Genomic DNA, 12066 nt, shown 5'->3' with positions numbered 1-12066 from the left:
CTGCCGGCAGTATGGGCGACAATTTTTGTATTCTGGTGTTCTCCTTTAATCTTCGGACAGCTTTATTGCTATTTGCTCTCTAGGAAGTGTGTTCTTTACGACAGGTAGTGCACAGTAATTTGATTCACAGACTGGTTATCAAACTCCCAGAATGCCTAGACAGCCATTGGCTTTCTGGGCATGCTGGTAGTTGTATTTTTGCAACATTGGAGGTCCACAATTTAGAACAATATCTGAAACAAAAAAAGGCTATGTACAAACTAGACAGCTATTGTAGATAAACCGCTTTTCTCTATACAATATTTTTCCATATGATCAATCTCTAAATTGAAGTCTTTACATCTATTGAGACTCTAATTATTCTACTACCAAGAATGATGAAATTATTTTATTGCTTTATATATAACCTACAGCCTTACCTTTTCTGTAGCTACTCCTCTGTATACTGGAAGGAGGATAGCAGCACTCCACTAAGCGAGGTGAACGGGTGCCTCCCGTTGTTGATCCGGGTCAGGGATCCAAACTTGATATCCGAATAAAAGCAGTGGCACTCCAAATAGGTGAAAAAGGGGGTGTCTTTATTCACTCCATGGTGAGCTACGTTTCGGCAGCCTCACGCTGGCAGCGTGAGGCTGCCGAAACGTAGCTCACCATGGAGAGAATAAAGACACTACCTTTTTCACCTATTTGGAGTGCCACTGCTTTTATTTGGATACTCTTCTGTATATCTATATAACTCAAAAGCCATGAATCATTATATTATTCCATTTAGTCCCTTCCTACAACAAATCCTACATCATAACATATCTGTGGCGTCATAGCCATATATCTATCACTCCATCTATTGCTCTCTATAAACTCATACCTAACCTCCACATATAACCCCATATATATTTTAACTTGCCATTTAACATAGTTTTCTATGTTTAAAGGAAAAATTATATTAAGCTGTTATATGTAACAGTATGTATTATGGGGTAGGTAATAATGAGTTTTATGGCTGAACTTATTTTGTATGGTGATCGAGAAGTCTAGAGTCAGAAGAATGCGGAAAGGGTGAGATTATTGGGGTTATCAGGGGCATAGATATTAGAACCTCATGGATAGCAGTCACACCCTGGCCAAGATCCCTGAGGGGACCCAAAGACCCCTCTACAGCATATAGTATGAAGACACCAGTGTTAGAAATAGCACAAAGTACGTTAGGCCTCTGTTATAGATTTTGTATATGGATTTTGCATATGGACAAAAAGTCAAATGCAGTCACATGACACTCGTCTGAGCTGGCCAAATAGGCTAATAGTGATAGGAAGACTTACAGGAAAATGACATGGAGTAATAGGAAGTGTATTGTGCAGTGTTTGCCAAACAGGGTGCCCCCAGCTGTTTCAGAACTACAACTCTTAGCATGCTGGTACAGCTTTTGGCAACAGGTGGAGGCACCCTGGTTGGGAAACACTGGTATTGGGAAACAGTATATTGAATATTAGGAGTAGGTATAGGGATGGGTTAAGAGGGCATAACACAATGGGGCAGATTTATGTCTTTGTTGCCTATAGCAACCAGTCACAGCCCCCCCCCCCCTTTCATTTTTGAACAGAAGAATTCAAAATAAAGGCTGCACTGTGATTGGTTGCTATGGACAAGAGAGACATAACTCTTCCCACTGGATTTAAAGGAAGACTCCACCTTTGAAACCACTTTAACCCTTTGAAGCGTTAGTGCCATTTGTGAAAAAAAAAAAAACTTTTGACTTGTCAGCCAGACATGTCAAAAGTTTTGATTCCACCGGGTTTCTATCCTGATGAAGTAGATGGCAGTGCTCTTCACTCCCTGTCCAGCCCCCTGATCGCACTGTTTCACTCCATAGACTAATGCAGTGAAAGAATTGGATTTGATTGACAGCCCGCGCTGCTGCGCAATTCACCCTGCTATTATTCTCAACTGCACTAGGTCCCAGAACTGAGACCCTGCGCAATCTTAACGTTTAACATGTCTAGACAACATGTCAGACGTTTTTTTTATAAATGCCAGTGACGTTTGGAATAACTCACATGAACATCTTACTTTGTAACTCCTTAGTGACCTAAACTAACCTTAGCTGTTCCGATTGGTTATTTTTTTCCCCAGCATTCAGAATTTTTTTTGTTCTTTTTTTATTATGTCCCTGTATGAGACCATTTCTTTTGCAGCATGAGTTGTGTTTTGAATTTATCAATGCTTTCACCAACATATCGGTGTGAAAAAAAGTTGCTAACTATTGCGTACAGCTCTCAATTTTTAAACAAAGCAATGTAAAAGTAAAAAATAAAATAAAATCTAAGCAAATGCTTAAAAGTTTGAAAGGCGTTTGCCAAAACCTACATAAAAACCACAGATCAATTCCCCCCTTTACCTTCTTTTGTAAGTTGGTACAAATGCCCAATAAATAGGCCTAGGTTTTTTTAAAATTTTTTATTAAACTAGTGTTTTTGCAGATAAAAACGTGTTTTATGAAAAAATCTGAACCCAAACTTTATTTTAATTTTTCCTACAACATACCCATATGATGGCCCTGTTTTATACAGGATAAGTTTTCTCTTTTATTAGGGCTATTTTGGAGTACATAAAAAAGCTTCGTGGGATGAAAGAAAAAAATATTCTGCAATGGTTTTTCATATTTGTTTTTATGGCATCAATGTTATATTACATGTTTATTGCTTGGTTCATTTTCCCAAATTAAAGCCAATTTCATTAAATAATTGGTTTCATTTATTTATTTTTTCACTGTGTCATTTTTATTAACTTTATTATTTTTTGTTCCTAACTTTTTTCAGTCCCTCAAGGGGACTTCACGTTGCCATGTGTGTCTGTCTGCTTACAGGGACACAGTCTTTTAGTGCCCTAGGCAGATAATGCAAATCCCCCCATCCCCCCCTGAAAAAAAAAATACTAACAGATAGATAGATAGATAGATAGATAGAAAGATATGAAATATATATATATATATATGGGATAGATCAGTGGTCTTCAAACTGTGGCCCTCCAGATGTGGCAAAACTACAATTCCCATCATGCCCGGGCATGCTGGGAGTTGTAGTTTTGCCACATCTGGAGGGCCACAGTTTGGAGACCGCTAGGATAGATAGATAGAAGTATATGATATAGATAGATAGATAGAAGTATATGATATAGATCGATAGATAGATAGAAGTATATGATATAGATAGATCGATAGATAGATAGAAGTATATGATATAGATAGATGATACATAGATAGAAGTATATGATATAGATAGATAGAAGTATATGATATAGATAGATGATACATAGATAGAAGTATATGATATAGATAGATAGATAGAAGTATATGATATAGATAGATGATAGATAGATAGAAGTATATGATATAGATAGATAGAAGTATATGATATAGATAGATCGATAGATAGATAGAAGTATATGATATAGATAGATGATAGATAGATAGAAGTATATGATATAGATAGATGATAGATAGATAGAAGTATATGATATAGATAGATCAATAGATAGATAGATAGAAGTATATGATATAGATGATAGATAGATAGAAGTATATGATATAGATAGATCAATAGATAGATAGAAGTATATGATATAGATAGATCAATAGATAGATAGATAGAAGTATATGATATAGATCGATAGATAGATAGAAGTATATGATATAGATAGATAGATAGAAGTATATAATATAGATAGATCGATAGATAGATAGATAGAAGTATATGATATAGATCGATAGATAGATAGAAGTATATGATATAAATAGATGATAGATAGATAGACATATTTTCTATATGTGATACTACTAACTCTACCATACCTTTCGGACCAATGCCAGCACTGCTGTTCACAGGATCCCCTCCAGAATTGTACGTTTGGACCTGAGGAAGGCACTTTGTATGTGCTGAAACGCGTCGTCCGTTCTTGCAAATAAACTACTTTGTCCTGTGCTGGCCTGAGTCTCTCCATTCTGTTACTTACGTGAGCAGCGCCTACCAAGACCGGCTTTTATTTTTTCCAGTTGCCTAATATGATAAATTAATGACCAGTGAAGAAAAGTAACTTGATTTTGACATATTGACACAATGAAAAAAAATCTACTTAGAGAAATGTAGAGACAAATTTAGAGCATACAATGATAAATTCCTCCCACAGTGTCTGAATATTACCTCCATACTTGTACTGAACAAAACACCTTATTCACAGACTCTGCAGACCATATAAGGGATTACATGCTCTCAATATAGATGCTCTCTTTCCTTCCGGTCAGACAAATATTGCAATAGGGGTAGAAGAAATCCCGTCACTCTCAAGATGCTGATATGAAAGTCCTTTATTTAAGCATTTACTGCATGCAACATAGCAGCACGCGTTCCGGCGTAAGCCTTTTTCAACTGCATTTGAAAAAGGCTTACAAAGGCTTATGCCGTAATGCTTGCTGCTATGTTGTATGCAGTAAATGCTTAAATAAAGGACTTTCATATCAGCATCTTGAGAGTGACGGGATTTCTTCTACTCCTAATGGATATATTTGATCCACCGGCACCTACATACTACAGTGCCGACCGAATTTACCTTAGACAAATATTTCAGGCTCTGCACTTTTCCAACATCATCTTCATCCCACCCCCACCCCAAAGTGCCCTAAATGATAATAATGACCCTCTTGTTAGGTATCCCATTTACGTATTTGCCTCCCAGGAGGTAGATAGGTAACCCCCAGTAGGTAACCAAGTGTCCCCCAGTAGGTAGATAGGTGCCAACAGTAGGTATCTGGGGTATTTATCCCCCCGTAGGTAGATAGGTGCCTCTACCAGAAGGTATCCACCCCATAGGTGCTCCCTTGTTGGTAGCTGCCCCTCAGTACTTAGATATGTTCCCCAGTAGGTATAAAATGCTTCCCCCCCCCTCCACACACACAGTAGCTAGATAGGTACCCCTGTAGTTAAACTATTATTTTGTGTGGATCCAGCTTGGGACCCTGGACCCAGTCCCTCTAGTGATTGCATGCACCCAGCTCACAGCATTACTTCTTCAGTGAATGTGCTGAAGATTTTTGTTTTTGCCCCTGTAGTTAAATAGGTGCCCCCAGCAGGTAGATTCATGCCTTCTTAGAAGTTAGTTGCCCAACTGTAGGTAGTTAGGTGCCCTCCCCAGATAGATATGTGCCTCCAGTCGGTAATTCCCCCCCCCCCCAGGTAGGTAGTCAGATGCCTCCAGTGTAGACAATGCCCCTCCAGAAACAAAAGGGGCAGGCTCAGAGGTCCTGTCATGGTCCCAGTCTATTGACTGCAGGCTCAATGCAGCCTACAGGGCAAGTGACAGAGTAAAGAAACAGAAGTTCCCTGCCCCGTCAGGTGTGTGCCAATGGTCCCTCTTACATGCTACTGTTACTATTGACCTTTTAAGGTGCTGATCTGCTGGGTTTGGACACATTTCTGTTCCCGGCAGTTGTAGCAGGATCCTGGCTGCATATTACCACTGGGCTCCTTCTGCTTGATTTCGCGGGCACAGTGGCAGTGCATCCCAGGATCAAACTGTATTGGTTTTAGCTATTAGGAAGAGCAGAGCTGATCCAAAACTGCATAGGTTAACCAGCTTCGTTTTCATGCTTCCTAAACCACAAGTCATTGGGGCAGTCCCTTCCTCACCAGCCTTGATTGATGGATATCTTTCCATTTGGGTACAGTGGAGATCCATCAATGAAGGCCACTGGGCAGCCAGAAATCACTAAGGACCAACCCAATGACTTGTGGTTCAGGCAGCATGAAAGTGATGAAAGGTTCCTTTAAATATTATATTACAGAAAGTTATAAGTAACAATTCCCTAAAACTGTTTCCTTTAGTTTCTTACACAGCAGCCTGTATTCTGTTCCTCAGTCTGAAGGAGAAGATTTTACATTACGTCATTATGATCTCGTCTCCAAAGTTGAAGCTCCCATGTTGAGAAGTTATCCACAGGATAAGCGATATTTAAAGATTGCGAGGGCCTGAATGCTACCCCCCATCATTTTGAGAATGGGGACCCCGGTATCCCACTAGATTGGAGCACAGGATCGCTCTATGGGAGCTGTCAGAAACAACTGAACACTGTACTGCATCACACATAGACATTAAAGGGAGCAGCAATGTGCATCCCACCACTACATTCTAATGGGAGACTGCTGTCTCCATTTTCGAAATTGCACCCCAGTGGTCAGACCCCCCTGTGATGAGCTAGTAGATAGGGAAAAACTTTTCAAGATGATAAACCCTTTCAACTTTAATTTACTTCTTATAACTTATGTCCAAAATATCCCTCCTTCCATTCATATATCCCCCACCCTAATCCCTCCCACTCTTTACAATGTTTCATTTCCATCCTTCCTATCTTCTTATTTCTTTTGCTATCACTTTATATTACTCCACCCTCTTACTGTGAATAGTCCCTCCGGGCTGATATAATGTCTTTATTATATTCCGTTGATCACGGTTTTGGTGTTAGCAGTCACGAGAATTTTTTCTCTAAATGGCAAACTCTCTGGGGCGAGATAAAATCGCCATAAGAGGCTTCAGTTTCATAATTGTTCTTGGGGAAAATGAACACGGAGATAGTGTGCTTGTTAATCCTGTACCAATAACAGCCACGTGCTCTGTAATTACATGGCCGCTGAGCCTGCTGCCCCCTTCCCTCCATCCACCTTAATTAGAATGCACAAGGGGATTAAGGGCCCGTCCACCAGGCATTTCATCTGCAGTCCTTCCCTCCTCATTAGGCAAATGGAGAGAGAGAGACACAGTGTAAGTCCTCTTAATTAGAAATCCCTTGTCTTGGAATACGAGAAGGATTAAATGCCATATTATTTCTACAAGTTGCGGCTGTTAAATAGACGCTCAGTAGCTAGGGCAGCTTCCTACCCCAACACACCTGTTACTACTGCACGCTTCTGTATGAAATCCACCACTCGAGGGGCAATGCTTATGAATCGACCTCCATAAAACCCTCCCATAACCAGCTTTACTGTAACAAATGCACAATTGGGAGCAACTACGTAGACTTGTAAACACTAAAGACATGGACGTGGCAACAAAAAACTCTTCCACCAAACCAACCCCAATCTAACAATCTAAATAAGGCCGCGTGTAGGCATGGCAGATACCAAGTGCTATATTCTGGGCTTATTCTGCGTTTAAAATGCGATTAGGTACAGAATAGTTTTCTGTATCCTATTGGTTTTTAGGCTAGGAACCCAAGTAGCAGAAATACTGCAGATTTTTTGTAGCACATAAGTGGATTAAAAAGGAATAGGAAATATAAAGGAAGAACTTAAAGTGCCCATATGCCTAATTTAAAGGAAGGGAACCATTTCCACCAAAACGATCATTCATCAAGCGATACTTAGCAACAAACAACCCTTTTAGCCAACCAATGACAGACTGTTATTGTCCTAAAAGAAGTTGACCGTGTTAGAAATGTTCGAACGATTGTCAGGCAAAAGATCATTTGTTCCTGAATGATTACCCTTTCACCCAGATCACAGCTGCACAGTTCCAGTTTAGGACGCTGCATCAGTCATTCAGGTGAACCTGAGGAAGGCACATGAAGGTGCCAAAACGCCTTGTCCAGCTGTATACCCAATAAAGTCATTGTCGGCCTGTGCATCGTATGTAGTCGTGTTCATGCCAGTTTGAAGCAGCACCTCAAACACCTACTTTGTCCTTTTATTGTCCATCTACTTACCCTTTTACAAAGGATCTTGTGGAAAACAAATATTCTCAGGACACACCCAGGATATTCTCTGAATATTTTCAGAATATTCTTACAACTTTTACAGACTATTCCCAGAAAGATTGTTCATCCTTAAACTACTTTAAAGAGTATCTGTCGACTCTATATCATGCTCAGAGTTCAGGTGTCAAGAAGGCCAGTTCTAAGTTGCAGCATGCATGCCTCTCTTTTCCCCTATCCTTCCCTGCCTTGACTTGACTGTAAAGGGCTCAGTGCTGAAAGCCAAGCCCTGTATATTAATTACACAGTGCTGGCAAGGGTGGGGGAGGGAGAAGGCATGCATGCTGCAGCTCAGCAATGATCTCCTTGACACTTGAGCTCTGAGCATGATATAGAACTGACAGATTCCCTTTTACATTTTTCAAAGAGGCCATATATGATCAATGAGAGCGGGTGAAGGATGAGCGATCTTTCTGGGAATATTCTTTTAATGTTCTTAAAACATACTTTCCCAAAAGATCATTTGTGAACAGGTGATCACCCATGAATGAACAATATTTTGTCCATCATTGGTCAGCTTAAACAGCACTACCTCCTACACATGTCCGCTCTGAGCATGATATAGAGCTGACTGATTCCCTTTTATTTCCAATATGGACAAAGCATCAACCTTCTTTTATCTAATGTGTATGGTCACCTTTACACCAGGGCTACACTGCCTTTTTTGTTGCATGATGCACTGCCATCTCACAAAAAATCCTTCAATAATGGCCCCATACTGCAGACTTGTTGGCACTCTGTGTCCTGCTTCTATATGTCACTGTATTGCACAATTATTCACACAAAGTAGTGGCATTTTTTTCTACTGGACTCATATGCGATCTGACAAAAAGCCTCCATATGTACATACGGCTTAAAACGGTACCCCGATGGAAAACATTTTTTTTTTATTAACTGGTGTCAGAAAGTTAAACAGATATGTAATTTACTTCCATTTAAAAATCTTAATCCTTCCAGTACTTATCAGCTACTGTATGCTCAAGAGGAAGTTTGTTTCTTTTTTACTTTATTTTCTGTCTAACCACAGTGTCAGGAACTGTCCAGAGCAGGATAGATTTGCTATGGGGATGTGTTCCTGCTCTGGACAGTTCCTAACATGGACAGAGGTGTCAGCAGAGAGCACTGTGGTCAGATTGTTTTCCACCGGAGTATCTTTTTAAGCCGTATATACATATGGAGGATTTTTGTCAGATCACAATGGTGATGATCCAGTTGTCTTTCATCACTTTGGCTTTGCTCTCTCTATGTGAAATATATTATGAGATGTTCTTAACAATTTTTTTTTTACTGTCACTAAAACTAAAAGGACAGTTATAATGAAGATATTACTTATATCTACAGAAAAAGTTCATCTTTTAATTTTATTTTTTCTTCTCAGATCAGATCAGGTTTCCGCTGTAATGTCTTATCTGTAGTTTTCCATAGAAGTGCAGATAACTCTACTGGATTATCCGAGCTCACTGGGTTATCACAAAAGAAAGAGTTGAGTGAAACAAATGATACTTAGCTCTTCCACATGCCCTGTATAGGAACATAAGCTTTTAGGACATCCCGTTTAAAGTCCACGGGCATTGATAATATGGAGTCTCCCCCCCCCTTGAATAACAGCTACCACTCTTCAGGAAAGACTTTCTACAAGATTATGGAGGTGTCTGTGGGGATATTTGCCCATTCATCTAGACCAGTGATTCCCAACCGCGGTGCCGCAGAACACGTGTGTGCCGTTCGCCACTGGCCGTGGTGTCGCGGGATTTTGCTGTGATTTTTTTTTTTTATTTTATTTTTAAATATCCCGCCCCGGCCTGCGCGCTTATGACTGGCGGCGCAGGGGGGGGAAGGGAAGCCTGCGTGCGCACTCAGCGTCCCCCTCCCCCTCCCCACTGCATCCCCTGCGTCCCCTTCCCCTTCTACCTTGCGACGCAGTGAGCCAAAAATGGGTCCCTGGGGCGGAACGATCTTCATCTGAGCCGGACTCCCGTGCTTGCCGTGGACCTGCAAGCTGCGCGGACCGGCTTGCTTAAGGTACTGTACCCTTTCCACCCCTCTGTTACCCCTTCTCAACCCTGTCCAACCCCCCCCCCCCATCACCCGGATCCACCCTATACCAACCCCCATCACCCATGTCCGCCCCCCCTGTCACCCAGTCCGCCCCCCCTTGTCACTCACTCTGCCCCCCCTTGTCACCCATGTCCACCCCCCCGTCACCCATGTCCACCCCCCCTGTCACCCATGTCCACCACCCCTGTCCACCCCCCTGTCCACCCTCCTGTCACCCCTGTCCACCCTCCTGTCACCCATGTTCACACCCCTGTCCACCCTCCTGTCACCCATGTTCACCCTTCTGTCATCCCTTTCACTCCAGTCCACCCCCCCTGTCACCCATGTTCACCACCCCCTGTCATCCATGTCCACCCCCCCCCTGTCCACCCTCCTGCCACCCCTGTTCACACCCATGTTCAGCCTCCTGTCATCCCTTTCACTCCCGTCCACCCTCTTGTCACCCATGTTCACCCTCCTGTCACCCCTGTTCACACCCATGTTCACCCTCCTGTCACCCCTGTTCACACCCATGTTCACCCTCCTGTCATCCCTTTCACTCCCGTCCACCCCCTCCTGTCACCCATGTTCACCCCCTCCTGTCACCCATGTTCACCCCCTCCTGTCACCCATGTTCACCCCCTCCTGTCACCCATGTTCACCCTCCTGTCATCCCTTTCACTCCCGTCCACCCTCCTGTCACCCATGTCCACCCCCCCTGTCCACCCTCCTGTCACCCCTGTCCACCCCCCCGTCCACCCTCCTGTCACCCATGTTCACCCTCCTGTCATCCCTTTCACTCCTGTCCACCCTCCTGTCACCATGTTCACCACCCCTTCACCCCTGTCCACCCCCTTTCCACCATCCTGTCACCCCTGTCCGACCTCCTGTCACCCTCGTCCACCCTCCTGTCACCCATGTTCACCCTCCTGTCATCCCTGTCACTCCCGTCCACCCCCCCTGTCACCCCTGTCCACCCCCCCTGTCACCCCTGCCCACCCCCTGTCACCCCTGTCCACCCCCCCTGTCACCCTCGTCCACCCCCCTGTCACCCATGTTCACCCTCCTGTCAACCATGTTCACCACCCCCGTCATCCATGTCCACCCCTCTTGTCACCCCTGTCCACCCTCCTGTCACCCCTGTTCACACCCATGTTCACCCTCCTGTCATCCCTTTCACTCCCGTCCACCCTCCTGTCACCACTGTCAACCCCTCTGTCACCCCTGTCCACCCCCCCCCCTGTCCACCCTCCTGTCACCCATGTCACCCATGTTCACCCTCATACACCCTCCTGTCACCCATGTTCACCCTCCTGTCACCCCTGTCCACCCTCCTGTCACCCATGTTCACCCTCCTGTCATCCCTTTCACTCCCGTCCACTCCCCCTGTCACCCCTGTTCACCCCCCCTGTCCACCCTCCTGTCACCCATGTTCACACCCCTGTTCACCCCCCCTGTCCGCCCCCCCTGTCACCCAGTCCGCCCCCCCTTGTCACTCACTCTGCCCCCCCTTGTCACCCATGTCCACCCCCCCGTCACCCATGTCCACCCCCCCTGTCACCCATGTCCACCACCCCTGTCCACCCCCCTGTCCACCCTCCTGTCACCCCTGTCCACCCTCCTGTCACCCATGTTCACACCCCTGTCCACCCTCCTGTCACCCATGTTCACCCTTCTGTCATCCCTTTCACTCCAGTCCACCCCCCCTGTCACCCATGTTCACCACCCCCTGTCATCCATGTCCACCCCCCCCCTGTCCACCCTCCTGCCACCCCTGTTCACACCCATGTTCAGCCTCCTGTCATCCCTTTCACTCCCGTCCACCCTCTTGTCACCCATGTTCACCCTCCTGTCACCCCTGTTCACACCCATGTTCACCCTCCTGTCACCCCTGTTCACACCCATGTTCACCCTCCTGTCACCCCTGTTCACACCCATGTTCACCCTCCTGTCATCCCTTTCACTCCCGTCCACCCCCTCCTGTCACCCATGTTCACCCCCTCCTGTCACCCATGTTCACCCCCTCCTGTCACCCATGTTCACCCCCTCCTGTCACCCATGTTCACCCTCCTGTCATCCCTTTCACTCCCGTCCACCCTCCTGTCACCCATGTCCACCCCCCCTGTCCACCCTCCTGTCACCCCTGTCCACCCCCCCGTCCACCCTCCTGTCACCCATGTTCACCCTCCTGTCATCCCTTTCACTCCTGTCCACCCTCCTGTCACCATGTTCAC

Source organism: Hyla sarda, chromosome 9 (genome assembly GCF_029499605.1).
Source record: "Hyla sarda isolate aHylSar1 chromosome 9, aHylSar1.hap1, whole genome shotgun sequence".
NCBI lineage: Eukaryota > Metazoa > Chordata > Amphibia > Anura > Hylidae > Hyla > Hyla sarda.
Note: the sequence above shows the minus strand (reverse complement) of the source record.